Here is an 11,287-nt window from a genome sequence, read left to right on the forward strand (position 1 = left end):
CGAGAAAGTAGCAATCAGGCACATTACGGCACACCAGAAAGTGAGCTCAGAATTGGAGGAAGGAAATGACCTGGCGGACAGAGAGACAAAAGAAGCAGCGAAAGGTGAGGTGACAACTGAAGGGGCTCTAATTCCAGATGGCCAAATCTCCCTAGAAGGTAAGCCAACCTATAACAAAGAGGACAAAAAACTAATCGAAGATCAGAATGGGTCATACAATGAAGAGGGTTGGGCTATTACTGAACAGGGGAGGTTGGTCATTCCCTCTCATTTAGTGTGGGCACTAGTAAGAACAGAACACCAAAAGACACATTGGGGAATAGACACCCTACACAATTATTTAATTGAAAGAATTATTGCCAGAAATTTATATGCTACCATCGCACAAGTAACCCGACAGCGTGACCTTTGCCTCCAGACTAGCCCTAAAAATATCCCCAAACCAAAATTGGGCCAAATTGGGAAAGGGAATGGGCCTGGACAGCAGTGGCAAATTGATTTTTCGGAACTCCCAAGAAAAGGGGGGTATCAGTATTTGTTGGTATTAACAGATACCTTTTCAGGATGGCCAGAAGCCTTTCCCACTAGAAATAATACCACGCTTCAGAGTTCCAGCCACAATGTCCTCAGATAAAGGACCACGTTTCATTTTAAAGGTGGTACAACAAGTTAGCCATCATTTAGGCATAGACTGGGAGCTTCACACCCCATATGTTAGGAATCGCTCTAATTTTGTATTTGTAATTTTGTGAAAATTATTGGGTGTGACTTTCTGTATTTGGCACCAGTTGTATCTCACCAGTTGATAAAACCCAATTACACAATGTATCATGACTTATCATCAACACCTATTGGGATGAACCTTACGCTGGTAAGACAATTGGTAGAGCACCAAGACTTAATTAACATCCTGAAAGAAATTCAAAAAAGTGGAAGGAAAATTTTAATAACCATTCACCATGATACAGAGGAAATAAACAGAGTCTTGCAAAGAGCCAGACAGGATGCAGATCACCACTGGTGGGATGTGCTTTTTGCATGGTCACCTACTGCAACTGGTATCCTTAATACATTATGTCACCCCATAATTGTTTTACTAATTTTGGTAGGTGTTAGTCTTGTGTTATCTGTTCTGCTATTTGTTTAGAATTGTAAGATGTTAAAGAGGCTATCTATTTTAACTACCTTATCAAATGTACATGGTAAGGCATTGAGAGATACTTATCGCAGAAGCTTGCTAGAAGAAGATGCCATTTACTAGTAAAAGAATTTACTAATCTTATAGAAAAGGGGGGACTGATTTAGGGTAAAATAGAAATTACTAATGTAAAAGAGCTAGAAGCTGGATAATAATAATAATAATATTTTTAAACTGATTCAGAGAGCCAGAGATTGTATAATGATTTACTAAGATATGCCAGCTGTGATCCATTTATTATTTTCTTAATGAATTTGTGCCTACCTGGTATCGGGGAGGATGAAGAAAGGAGAGCCAAGTAATTGAGAGAAACCACCAAGTGTAACTGAGCATCCTGCCCTTGGACCCCAGGACTGGTACGAGTTGGTTCTCAGGCCTGGACTAGGACCAAGGACCAAGGGAGCATGCGCACCTGTCATAATTAATCATCGGGACCCTCGCCCACAATTAATCTGAGACACTGCGCTTGTGCGGGCATATTTAAATGAACTTTGAACTCATTATAATACGAAGCGGGGATAGGTATTGAATATGTATAGGGGCTTTGTCTAACTTTATGCATATGTAATCTGTAACCCAATATAAACCCAGTGAAGTGCCGCTGAGGGTGTGCATGTCTTTGGAGGGGCTACCCCCCATGCACCCCAGCTGGAATAAACACATACCTACTTCATAACTATTTGAGTTGTGGAGTCAATTCCGTGCTTCAGTATCATAGCTGATGTCAAACATGAAAATGTTTAATTCTCACCTCTGAGGAGCTACAATAAACTCTTAATAATACCCTTCTCCCAAGAAGTAGCAGGAGTTGAATTACAGGCAGAACAGGATACTTTAGTTCATCAGTGCACCAACAGCTGTAGGATGTCATCGTATCAGGTACCTTTTTTCCAAGTCTGCTTTTAAAGGCACTCCTATGTGTGTGAGCTTTTGGAGGGTAAGCAAAAGGACCAAAAGCTGTCATTCAAATGGAATGGTCTGTGGGAATTTTGATCATGAGTTACCATTTACAAGGAACATGCTCAGGTTATTTTAGTGCTTCTATTGCTGTTAACTTTCAATGTGGGTTCATTGAAGCAATGAGGACTCTTGATCTCCAAAACTGTTTAGCTCAAAGACAAGTTCTTTTCTTAGCTTATATAGACACAGAACAATCTGGAAAGCAACCTGCTCACTGAATACTCTGCTTTGTTTGGACATATTGGGAAGAATTTTCCAACCATCTCTTTCTATGCAGTCCACAGTTTATCTTGGGTAACGAATAACATGGTCAGTATGCAACACCTTTGTGCTTTGGGCTTTTGCTGGAATGGTGTTTCTCATTAAATATAAGAGTTTCTTTTTTTTCTTTTGAAAAAAAAACCCTTTTTGATTCAGTTTTATGATGATTGAACGTTGCTTTGTTCAGACTTTTTGTGTCATCTGCATTCAGAATGTCTCCTTTGTATATCAGTTTTCTTCCTACTGATTCATGCTCCACCTTCATCTCACTACATGAGTCATCTTCTATACTATTTGCAGCACTTAACACTTCTGGCATTGAGGCCTGACTTCTAGAGTTATTTATGGCAACAAAAGGCTGAGGAGCAGATAATTCAGGAAACTTGTAACAGGATAGTGATTACTTTAACCCTAGGTCCTTGCTGTGGGTTTAACACTGCTAAACCTCACACAGAAAATGGCAGAATTCAGCCTCCTGGCTAATCTCATAATCACCACATCTTTCCAGGACTGAGTGCTGCCCTCAGCAGCAGGGCTGTAGGATTGGGCGGCTCATTTGTATGCAGCAGAGACCAGTATTATCATTATGAAGCTTTAACATAACCATTCTTAAATCTCTTCAGCAGTAATAAAGTAACTTCTCTAAATCCTTAGGACCTCATTATCAAATCCCCACATCTGCTGGGCGTACAGGAACATTGCAAGCTTCACAGACACATCACTCAGCAGCAAAGGGGAGTTCTCACTGCAGACAACACACCCTCATGAGTGAGCACTGAGGTTATTAGCACATCATTATTTCTAGGCTTTCACTGGTATTGGAGTTCATCACCTCCATGCATGAAAAAAAAAAGCAGAAGGCAAGCAGCAAAGTGTCACCTCAACAACGAAATATACCCTGCTGAAAGCTTTTAATGTTTCCACAGAGAGATGCCCTGGAAAAGACACTGAAGAAACCCCAGCTAGGCTGGAAAAAAATTCCATTTGGAAATGAGGAAGTGGGTGATTTTACAGTGAGGGACATGAAGCCTTCTGCTGAAGCAAAGAAACAGGTCATCTAATTTTGCTGTGTATTTTCCCAGTGTTTGTTTTAACACCTGAAACCCTCTACTTTTTTATAAATCAAGCTAATGCAAACAGTTTATGTACAACCTACTACCAAAACCTGATTAACTACAGCACAGTGGGTCTTCCATTCATCTCATAGATGTTGCAAGACCAGGGTTATTTTTGCTGAAAGCCTGGAAGATTACTCTAAAAATATTCACAAGAGACGAAACTTCTGGAGCAGTCTTTTTCTGTTCCTATAGCAAAAGATGCATAGTCCATGGACACCAGAATAAACTGACTAAATTCACTGATAACTGGAATAACCTTCTGCTCACATTTGGATAGAAAAACAGAAAGAATTGCTGCATGTTTTTGACACATACCTATTTCCATCCCTCATTACAGAGCATTGCCTGTTTTGTTGCTTTGTTCTAGGTTAGGGAAGAGGAACTGAACAAAAATGCCACAACACATCACATAATTTTTTTTCCCCAGAAATTGCTCACCAAACCACAAGGAAACAGACTGAAATGGACTGCCCAGGTTTTGAAAGTCAAGGAGATACAGACACCCTCGGCCCTCATCTTTAGATGCTGAGCCAGGGATGCTGCCAAAGAAAATAACTGCAGTAGACACCACAAACAATTATACTGAGGGCTCTGTCACTGAGTCTTTATAACTTACAGCTGCATCAATGAATCAATCTGGATCTGTCTTGCAAATATGAAGAACTCCTCTGTTCCCTGCAAGTATTTTTTTTTGAGGGCATAAGTAAACAATTTATCGTGGGGCACATCTGAGTCTTGCTGCTACCTATCTCACCTGGGAAAAGGTATCTAATCTGTGTGTAACAACACACTAATTAGAAGAAACAAGTGAGGAGAACCAGGAAGAGAAAAATTAGTAACAAGCCAGTCACTAAATTCAAGCACATATACATTATCATGATTCTATCAAATTTAATTTACTATTATTATATCATTAAATTTATCTAACTTCTTCAATGGCTCCATGAAAAGATTCCCTTTTCCTACAGATCAGAAGGTTGGAAACACATTGTATGCACACAGGAAGACACCAAATCAGGAGCACACAGGGAAAAAGCTGTGACCAGCAGGGATTGGGGCAGTAGAGGAACATGGTGAGACCCTAAGAATTTTAACTTCTTGTGCAGAAATAGTGGCAGAGGTGAGACCTTCGGACAGTAAGGTAATAAGGCCCCAAGAACATCCATTTGACAAGCATTGAGCATAGGAGGGAAAGACAGAACAAGTACCAAAATTATAATGGAGAAAACAACTAATGGGCTGAGATACACAAAGCACAGGTGAGTTTGGAAGGAGGTGACAGTTTCTGTTAGAGAGTTGTATGTCTGGTCAGTCTCTCGACTGTGGAATCCTCTATGCCCTACCTCCAATGGGCAGAAAACATTTACTATAGCCAGCTCTTCCAAAAAAAACATGTAAAGCAATTATGCCATTTGCAGTCACCCTGCTTTCAGCCCTGCCACCACCTCCTGGTCCATCCCCACTTCCATTTAGGCCACTGGCTCTGTCCACCTCCCTTCCTCACTAATGCCACACCATGCTCACCTCTGTTCCTAGCCTGGCTCTTTACTTTCTTACCTCCAGCTACAGGTGACACATTCTTCCTTTCCACTTTCCCAGCCAAGGAAATTCAGTTGCAGCTCTTCTCTCAAATCACAGGCCAAGCACTGCAGAACAGATTAAAAGGTAGCCCCTATTTTTACAGCTTTATGGCAGTTCTCCTATCACTCTCAGGAATAAAAAAAGCTTTCCTGCTTTCTCTTCTCCTGACAGACTTTTACAAAATCACTAAGAGGAGGAGCAAGAGATCATCTCGTTTCCTAAGCAGCTGGGATCCCACCTGAGAAGCTGAGAAAGGCAGCCCACCTCCAGGTCTGGTCCAGTTGTCATGTTTTGCAAAAAAATTCTATTAGCAATAGAAAAGAAAACCTGAAAATCACCCTGTGTTGCCTGAAAAGAACAATGGAGAAACAGGCAAGAGAGAAAAAAAACAACTTAGAAATTAGAGAAACTTTACTCAGCTGGTTCAAAATTTTCCAACAATCTGACAAATAGGAAAAGAGATCTGAAGGTACGTACTCACTGTACAGTTAACCCGAGCTGTTCCCTGAATTTTGTTTCTTAGGTACCTTTAGCTAAGGCTACCTGGCCAGGTGTGGAATAAAAACTAGTGTATGCATATATATACATTCATACAGACTGTTCCACCAAGTTAATTTGCCTGCCCTGGCAGTGAAGTTACTCAAGTGCTAACAGTCTCCTAGTGCCTTCTCATAGCTTCAAAAGGGCAAATGATTGTCTGTCTGCAGCCAATGTAATTTCTTCCATTATTTCCTGGGCAAGAATTTTAGCTCCCTGCAGCACAAAGCCCGATAAACCCCTGATGATACAGAGAGAAAAGCACAGCATCAGGAAAAGTGCCTTTTTGTAACAGGACCACTCATGTGGCTCTGCCTGGCTTATCTGCGTGTAACACACGGTTGTTAATCTCTCAAATCAATTATGCGGCGAAGATACCCTGAACAAAGCAACAAGAAACAAGAGGACCTTTGTAAGTGTAGGACTAGTAGCAGTCTACCTCAGGAAAACTTCCTAGAGTCAAAGATTTGAGATGAAGCTGTGGCACGGTGTAGTTTAACTGGTGGGCTGAGAAGTGATGCTGCCTAGCTTGTCAGCTTTACTTGGGGAGGGCACAAATCTGTTTCAGAAGTGAAACACTGAATTCTTTCTCCTGTGCACAGCCAAGAACTTAAGCCCAGAGCAGGTAAATTTTCCATGTCCACCGTAATGGGGCAAGGTGGGTGTTAAAGGTAGGTAGCCTGGTACACACTTTGTGCAGGGGTTGTTGTGTTATCTGCCTGACCCCATTAGACTGGGGGAGTAACATTCTGAGTCTTTCTAGGATGCTTTTTGGAAGAGGCTGAACACTGTACAGAAACAGTGGAAAGCAACTTCAGAAAAAAAATGCATGGATTTCTCCTTTTACAATGTTCACAACAACTTTCATTATTGCTTCTATTAGGAGGCTCTGCTGAAACCCACAATTTCATACTTTTTGACTCAGTAAGTTTCTGAGCCTCATCCTGCAATAGAAGATACAAACTCTTGGCTGGGTACAGTTTAAATATTTTCTGAATTTGGAAATAATTTAAAAATAATGACCAAATCTCTCTGTTGAGTAAACTAATTTTTGTGTTATTAATAAGAGAAGCAGTTAAAGCCTGCCTTACTGAATTGTTTATTTAACTAAACACTGACAACTCCCACTGAAAACCATCCATGTCTTTCCATTACCTTCAGTGGATGTTGGATTTGTCTCTTGATGCTTAAGAGAACAGCTAAGCAGGGAGAACTAAGTGACATTTCTGAACAAAGAAATAGCTTGCTGTTTTGATTTAGTTCAAAGGAACAGTACATTGTGAATATTCCTGTATATAAAATTACATTGAGATGTAGCTGATAACTGCAGAGCTCCTAACCATGCCTAGCTGCACAAAAAAGCAGGACAGCAAATAGGTGCCAGGTGTCTGCTTTTAAAATGCCTTCAAGTAGTAAATGTTGTCCTATTTGACTGCTGGGTCTCTTACCAAAATCCTCGGGGCACAATTCAACAGCTCTCATGACAATGCACCACAGACTTGTGTCACAGTCACATTTGCACTACTCCCTGTCCCTTGACAGGTTGAAAAGGCACCAGCTAAGCAGCAGGAGTCCACAACACCATAGCAACTGTGGGAGAGAGCACTGGTCTCCTTGTCAGTGGTGATGTCTCTCTGCTAGCCTTGAATGGGGAGAGGCACACAAGTCTAGCCGTGGATGACTTGAGCAAAGATGTCTTTTCTCGTGTGCCAGGGCTGAGATGGGAGAGGAGGTAGAAGCATCTCAGTAGGTCAGCCCTACCAGAGCTTGCCCTCCTCAGACACAACCATCGTGGACCTGTTTCCACAGGAGTGATTTGCCTGAATTTACTGCCTTGAGCTTCACCAGAGGGCAGCCAGTTTTCTGAGACTGAACTCGAACTGGCTGAGCAACCAGGGGAGCAGAGTCAGAGCTACAGACATTTGACCGTGGCAAGCATCAGCATCCCTGGTGCTCAGCTGACATGCAGGCCAGAGGATTCCTACCCCTGCTATTTGGGGACAAATCCTCAGTCTCTGCTCTAAACCACGGATGCCCTGTGAGAGGCAGCGAGCCCTTACCTCAGGTAATGTGTGTGGGGAGGCCTTTTGGAGCCTCCTGCTTGCATGACGAAGAAATGGTCGGTGCACGATGCTGTACCACGTAGTCAGGCTCCTCTGAGCACAGGGTTGAGTGCAACTTGCTGCTCCTGCCCTGGGATTTTCCCTGGAATTCCAGCACGAAGTGCCCCCAGCAGGGGTCACCCTGCCCCACGGAACTCTCTCCCGGCGCCGCTCCCAGCCCCAGCACTGCCACTGCTGAGGTCAGGTGTTTATCCTGCTTTTTTTTTTTTTTTTCCTCTCCCCTGAGTTTCTCAACAGGAAGGGAGAATATTCCGTGCGTGCTGTATTTATGCCGCTGTCCCTTTTAAGTCAGTTTCCTAAGATACCCAGCTAAAAGAAAGATGTGAATAGCTATTCGTTCACGCTGTCACCAGGAAGAAAAACGGGGAAAAAAATAGAGTTCCAAGAATACAGAAAGACAAGTTCAAGGGAAGTAAAATTATGCATGTAATACCAATATGCTTTTTCTCTTACTCCAGAGGCAACTCTGCCACAGAAAGCAATGCCAGCCATCTTTCTCAGAGCTTTTTCCTGCACAAGTCACCTCTATCAAAGGGAAATGCTCTGTGTGATGCTGAAATGAACAATTCAAAGGAAGGGAAAGAAATAGTCAAAATAATCAGTGGATCAGGGGCCGGTTTGGCTTTTATGGGGGTTTGCATCTGTCTGAAGGAAAGACAATAGCCAGGATGTTGTGCTGGTGTGAGCTGGTGGGGTCAGGCCCTTTTGCCTGAGGCTGACACTCATGTTTGTCCATTGAGCTCGGTGCTGGGCAGGTGCAGGTGCTGCTGGATGTCCCTGTGGGGTATGGTCAGAGCTCCTCCCTTCATGAGTCTGTGATTCTTCACCCTTCACATTGATTTCGTCTCTTTCCTTCCTCATTTTGTTCATCTGTTCCTCTGATACTGTTTCTTATGACCCAGTTTGCCTTCTCTCCAGCATGCAGAGGAGTCACTAGGCTGTTTCCTGTCCTTGCTGCACTGCAGTTCTTTATACACTGAAGAAGAATGTTCCATTTAAAATATCAGTCCTTGCTAGTGGACCACCAAAATCCTCCCATTTCAAAACAATGTCTGAACAGCTGGGACAAATATTTTTCTCACAAAAAGCAAGACACGGTTGACCACTATGCCCTACATCTTTGGGGAGACACAAAATACACACCTAGACTAAATTCTCAAATAAGCCCCTAATATTCAACAGACAGGAGTAGCTGGCAGGAACTGAGATGTCTCCAGTTTTGAGGCATTTGAACTCAACATCCAAATGATTTTATGTTGCATAAGTCTCTGTTTTATAAACAGCCTGTAGTGCTGAGAGAGTGTGCTGCAGCAGCTCTTGGGAGCTCTCTCTTGTGAAGCTGCACTGTTTGCTAAATTGCTCTGTTCTCACTTTTAATATTATCTAGAATGATGAAACTAATTTTGTTCCTTAGAGCTTTGCATTAGCTGCCTGCCCCTGTCATTGCACTTCAGACCAAACCAAAATACTGAATGGTGGGGACACAATTGTGCTACACAATGGCTTACTTTGGCATGAATTCAAGAAGCTTAATGCCAGAAATGGACAGTAAATAATGTCATGACTTCCTATATATACAGAACTTTACATTTAATTACAGACTGTAGTACTAAGGGTACAGAAGAATTCTAAATGAAAAAAAAAATGAACCAGGAGCCTTCAACTTCCCTTTGTTTTTCAGAGTAAACTTTACATTTCAAAACAATTCGTCCTCTTTTCAACTGCTGTCAGAAGTGCTGGTTTCCTTTGAGGAGCCAAAAGTTCTTACTTCAGACAGCACATCAAGAGAAACAACCAAGCGCAGAGTCAGCAAGTACTGAAAAGAGACTTCGGTGACTATAGAAGCAACTACTGAAAATATCCCAGTTGGTGTAAGACTCCCAGGTCTTGATGTGCAGGGGAAGGTTTGGGAGCAGTGGGCATAGGGAAAGGGCAGGATTAATGAGGAGGGACAGCTGGCTACCAGGATGCTTTAGGATAGAAAAGTCCTCCCAGAATGGCAATAACAAAAATATTTCCCTCCCCCTTTCGAAAAACAAAGCAAAGGAAAACAAAACACAAAGTTTTGATAAAACAAAGGGCAACTTTACAAAGTAAAACCAATATCAATCACACACAGCTGGAACTCAATTTAGCACAGTGAATTCTCTCCCTGTTGACTTGCAGATTAGCAAGGCACAGGATAAAGAGATCCTGTCAGGGATATTAACAGAGCTCTCCTGCAAAGATACATAAGCTCTGGTCACAGCTGCTCCTTACGATGAAGCAGCCAGCTCTGGAGATGTGTTTCCAGCTGATTGACACTATCTCGGAGAGGGTGAGAACAGAGCCGAGTTTGAATGTCCTACTCGGGTGTGTGACCCCTGTGTGCCCTCACTCACAGCTACCCCATTAACCCTTCTGCCTGGGATTTTATTCTGTGGAGTGATTTGCTCTGAAGTAGAGACCTGACTGATACATAACTAGCAGAATAAACTTGCCCACTATGAGCACTTTTCCACTCCCCTTATATTCTGTTTTCTCTTGTTCCTTCTGTGTTTTGTGTTTAACAGGCCATCTTTTATTTTTAATATTTGAACATCTCTGGCAGGTGCTAGTTCCATTCTTCCTCTCTGGCAGTTTTAGCATATGAATTGTTTTGTTTTGGAGGAAAGCCGGGAAAGAAAATGAATAAAGTAAACATAAACAAATTCAGAAAAATATTTGAAAAGACAGCACTGGAAAAATTCTCTCTCCTACACATGAGAACATTTAGTGTGCTGTGGCAATACAAAGTGACTGGCTACTATAGTATGCTGATATGACTGCTTCCATTATTTTCATTCTATTTATATTCTGGAAGATCCTAAAGCCAGCTAGTGGTATGGAAGGTAATGGTTATTTGTGATGGCATCTCTGAGAGCTGCTTAGACTAGAGTCACACTTAAAAATCAAATGAGTAAGATCCTGCTGCAGAATTGCAAACTGTAGAAAGTCCTGCTGGCACAAAAAACTTCTTTCTGAAGTTGTACTCTCAGTTGTGAGAGCATTACCTTTCCTGTTACAATATCTGGGTGCCTAGAGCTAAAACCAAAAGCTATTAGAGCTGGAATTACTAGCTCTCAGCTTAGGACTACAAGAGAATATGATCCTCAGTAACACACTGTGTTACCCTGTGACTTCCTCTACAGTGGGAAATGAAACGTGCCTGGGGTTAAACGGTATCGATGCCATCATATATCCTATTAAATGGTCCTTGATCCAGGGAATCTTCTGAATTGTGCCTGGGAGCTGCTGGGACAGTGCTAGCTGGGCAGTGTAACAACTGCCAGAGGCTGTTCTGACAATTGAACTCATGGTAAGTTTGTTTATCCTCAGAAATCTTCCTTGACACTTTAAATTACTAGAGTGGGCACAATGTCTGAAACAAAATGTTTTCCTCATTTCTGACCAGTGTAGAGTTCCTTCCTCTCTCCTCTATATTATGTGCCTTGGACTGTAGTACCGAAATACTTATAATTATCCCATGA

General features: G+C 42.1%; 1 protein-coding gene across 1 annotated transcript in view; it reads right to left on the bottom strand.

The window, feature by feature from the left end:
* The window catches only part of ATXN1 (ataxin 1), a 349,836-nt gene extending 344,576 nt beyond the window's left edge, over positions 1-5,260 (bottom strand). The window contains exon 1 of the mRNA XM_085051826.1: positions 5,095-5,260. The gene's annotated coding sequence lies outside the window, so the exon portion shown is untranslated. The remainder of the gene's footprint in view (positions 1-5,094) is intronic.
* Between the last annotated feature and the right edge of the window lie 6,027 nt (positions 5,261-11,287).

This window comes from Lichenostomus cassidix, chromosome 2 (assembly GCF_008360975.1).
Source record: "Lichenostomus cassidix isolate B80296 chromosome 2, HeHo_3.0, whole genome shotgun sequence".
Taxonomy (NCBI): domain Eukaryota; kingdom Metazoa; phylum Chordata; class Aves; order Passeriformes; family Meliphagidae; genus Lichenostomus; species Lichenostomus cassidix.